Genomic DNA, 4395 nt, shown 5'->3' on the forward strand with positions numbered 1-4395 from the left:
TAACGATGAAGGAAAATTCAGACTCGCCAGCATGACAACGGATGACAAACATACACCGAGAGATGTCTTCAGTGACCAGCGTGGCCCCCGGAGAGCCCTGAACATCCTGACTACAACACCGTCATCCATCAGAATCGACTTTAACCAACCATGAGAACACAAGGTCAAATCAGTTTTATGTCTAAAAGCCTTTATCACAAATCCTGGCTGTAAACGTGACTGGACAGTGGAGTCATACGAGATGGTGATTCCATCTCTCTCCCCCCCCCCCAACAGATAAAGCCTGCGGGTTCATACCAGGTTGTTGTTAATAATTTGACAGCAGCTCTTCTTGAAGTGACCTTTGCTTCCATCACAGTTTGACCTCACCCTGGTTCCTGAAGTCTGGCTGTTGGTGTGTGGTTCCCCTTTCCTCCTGTTCCTCCCATTCAAATATTTGTAACTTTGGCATTTTCTTTGGTCTGTTTTTCTGAGGCTCTTCACTAGAATGGATGCATGTGTTGTATAATTATTCTTCAGCTCACCTTCTTTAGTCTAATAATTTTAATTTACTATCAGTCCTACGCACTCGTGGTGATCGAGCTTTTGAGGTTGCTAAATTCTGGAAAGCTCTGGCTGTACCCTCACAGTCTGATGACTCTTTGGATACTTTTAAAATGCAGCTTAAGACATACCTGTCTAAACAGGCGTTTGGTAACCTGTTTTCATCTGGTCTGCATCTACTGGGTTTGGCATATTTCATTGTGTGTTGTTTTTATTGTGTTTTCAGTTTAGCGTGGCGACGTCGCCTTCCTGATCTATTTTTGTATGTTGTAAAGCACTTTGTCTGTGAAAGCGCTGCACAAATCAATTTGACTTACTTACTTGTTGCCTGGCAGCCAGTCAGAAAAGTTACCCTGGTAGTAATCATTTTAAGGTTTGATGAAGGATTTTATTGCTCCTAATGCATCGAATTTAAAATCCAGCGTCAGACGGAAGGTCAGCACTGACTGAAAAACACTTTTTACATATACTGCCTAAACATCCCAATCGTACCTCCAAAATGATTGTGATTGTTTGGAATATAAATCAGGAGGCCTGGATTTTGTTACTTGTTGTTGCTTACTGATAGTAGAATAGTTATAAGTACAGCTAGTAGTGCTTGAATTTAAAAAGAGCATTAAAAATGTAATTTTGCGCACTTGAATATTTATATAAAAAAAAAAAAAAATTCTACAGTTTTTAGCTCCACGTAGACGTCCTTCCGAATGCTCATGTCTTATTCATACCCAACTTCTATGGCTGTGTGTCAACATGTAGGCTGACACCATGCATTGGTGACTCGCTGCCCTCCTTTCCTAAAATAAAACCTGAAACACACGAGGCCAAATCTGATGCTCACTTTTGCGGCAGGTTCATGCAGGGCTGTCTCTGCAGAGCGGGGGTACTTAAAGCGCAGTGTTTGGACTGTGGAACAACTTATCATAAATTTATGGCTGTGATGTTCCCAAAATGTCCCCTCAGCTTTTTTGTTTTGTTTTTGTTGATGTCCATGGATAAACTGAAAAAGATCCAAAAGCCTGTCCTGTACGCTTAATTCAAAGGTTCGTCGTTGACATTTAAATGAAAGGAGCTTCAGATCGTGAAACGGGTTTCCACTGAGATAAAATGTCAAGCAGGGATTTTGGAAACTTTGGGATTTTGCCAAAGCAAGAAATATTTTCTGTCACCTGTCATGACATTGAAGCTGGCGCAGCTCCCACAGTGCACTTTCTTCTTAAACGTACACTAAAGGATTTGTGCAGTGAAAAACAATTAAAGACCACGTGCCAGAAACGATGTGATTTCTATGTAAAGCTGAAGTGTTTCGGCTTCACAGTAAAGCTTCATCTCACTTCTTCATTTTGGCTTGTGGAAAAGAAATGTAACGGTCACAGGTTTGCCATGTGATGTAAAAATGATTCTCGGTATCTGCTTGATTTGTGGAAGTGTGTCTTATAGCAGCAGATGCACGAGTCCATTTACCTGATGAAATGGAAGCCAAACCGCACACGAGTGCAATGCGTCATGCCCTCTCCTTTCTAATATATAGTCAAACTAACACAATGCAATAAAGAAATGGTGGTTTTGTTTATAAATATGCTGCATGAAATAATCCTTGTTTCTGTGTCCAAAAGGCTGCTTGAGAGCTCTGTAGAGAACAGAATAATTTAGAAAGGAGTACAATTTGTGGATGGATGCTATGAAATTAGCAGATTTAAGCTTTATGCATGATAAAAGATAAACGAACACAAAAAAAGTTTCCCCGCCAGTATTTGCAGGAATAATTAGTCCATCAAACTTGGAACCTTCAAATATTTCCCAGACTTAAAAATGAATGCAGTTGCAAGTACTATTTAATATTTTATTCACAATAACCTATTCATAATAAGTTACTTACTTGCCAGAGATATAAGCTCTTCGCTGTGAATGGAAGATCTGTTGAAGCCACAAGGTTGAATGACCTCCTGAAAGTGTGTTTTTATTTGGCATTTTTATTTACATTAACATTCTGCAAAAAAGGTGGTTGACTGGAAGACCATTACAACTTGAGAATGTTCACAGCATCTTCTTCAACACTGTTTAAACTGACTTGGACACCACAAAAACGAAGGGAAACCAATGCCTTTCCTACACAAAGAAGAGCACAATTGCTTATCACCTAGTTAAGAAAGGATCTCCTGTGGTATCAAATCAGAAACTTGTGCATTCCTTCTCAGACCATTTTATGTTACCTTGAAAGAGAAAACAAGTGGCCCATTGAATGTTAGTGCTTTAAAGATGGGTACATTTACAGAAGTACAAATGTCGTAACATTAATAGTTCTCTTTTGTTATTATGCTGGTTTCTCTGGGCGTAGTACACAGATAGAAGTGACATTGTACGCTTCCTAGCACTCATGAAGAAGAATGACTTGGAGCAGATTCATTGACAAAGCCGTTGAAACGCATCATTCAGGTTCTCAGACCTCTAACGCTTGAGCTGGAAAAAAAAAGAAGAAGACGCTTGGGTTTGGATGGTTTCTTTTTTTATGAATTCTGCTAATCTGTAAGAAATAATTACAAGTACTTCAACCCCCATCAAACCCATCCTTTTAAAGTGAGGCCCTACCGTGTCAAAATTACATGACAACCTCTCCCCCAGTAAAAATGAATCCTATTTTATTAGTGCGGCATTGTGGACGCGGCTTATGCAGCATGTTCTACGTGTTGCGTAATGTGGGGTCATACAGCTGGAGGTGAGCGGCTGTCACGACTCCGCCATGGAGGAGGTGAAGGGAGGTGGGGGAAGGGCTGCGTGTCCCCCTGTAATGTAGAGAAGCCTGTACACGCCGCATACATTCAGTGACCTTCCCTGACGACGAGTACAGTAAGGTGTGCAAAGACGGAGACGGCGGAGAGGAGGGATTTGTCTGTAGAGTGCTGTGTCACCAGAGATCTCCGCATAGACTCGCCCTCCCTCTTCCGCCCGCCCTCCTCCCTCCTCCGCCCGCCCTCCGCCATGTATTTGCATCCACTGCTGCCAACGCAACGCTTTTGTAAAGAGATACTGTCCAACAACTGGATGAGGTGTCTCTGCGCTCCGTGTTAGTTTCCGATTGTGTTTTTGTGTTCAACATAGTCACATGTGCACACAGCTACGAGCAGACTGTGTGTGTGTGTGTGTGTGTGTGTGTGTGTGTGTGCGCGCGCGCGTTACGGCCACAGCGTACCGCAGTCGCTGTCGGATGGTGCGCGTGTGGCAGTCGGAGCATCTTCTCGTTGCCGGCGCTGCACTTCAGGTTTCACCACCTCGTTGCTGAGGGAGAAGCATATTTATACGGAGATGTCTGTGGAGGGTGAACATGGAGGGAGGTGGAGGGAGGAGTAAGAGATGAGAGGGAGACGGGGAGAAACGTGACCGTGGTGAGTGTGAGAGAGGTTGGTAGATGCGCATGCAGAGGGTGGAGCTTAGCATCCGGCAGTTCCCTCTGTCTTCCTTTCTCTACTGCTTTCTCCTGCTGCCAGTCCCCCCACCCCACCCCACCCCGCCCCCCCACCCCCAACCACGCGCTATCGCTGAGACGGCACATCTGCAGTCATCTCATCACTTTTGTTTCCCCCTCAGTTCCTAACTCCGCTGATCGGGTGGACCGCTGCTCCCGTTTGGACCTTTTATGGACTATCCTCCTCCTTTTCTCAGCAGTGCAACAGGGGCTGTGTTCAGACAGACCGGCGTGCTCTCTCTCCCGTCTGTGGGAGCGGTGGTGGGGAGGGTGGGGTGGGGTGGGATCCTGAATGAGAGCCGGGACTGGTGCGCCGTCCCACAGCACCTCTTGAGAAGGGGGACCGAGCAAACGGTGGGGATCGGGGGGGAGGGGGATCGGGGTGGCAGGCA

Source organism: Brachyistius frenatus, unplaced genomic scaffold (assembly GCF_029030835.1).
Source record: "Brachyistius frenatus isolate BFR_SWC_R1_liver_20210118 unplaced genomic scaffold, ASM2903083v1 Contig_34, whole genome shotgun sequence".
Lineage (NCBI taxonomy): Eukaryota > Metazoa > Chordata > Actinopteri > Embiotocidae > Brachyistius > Brachyistius frenatus.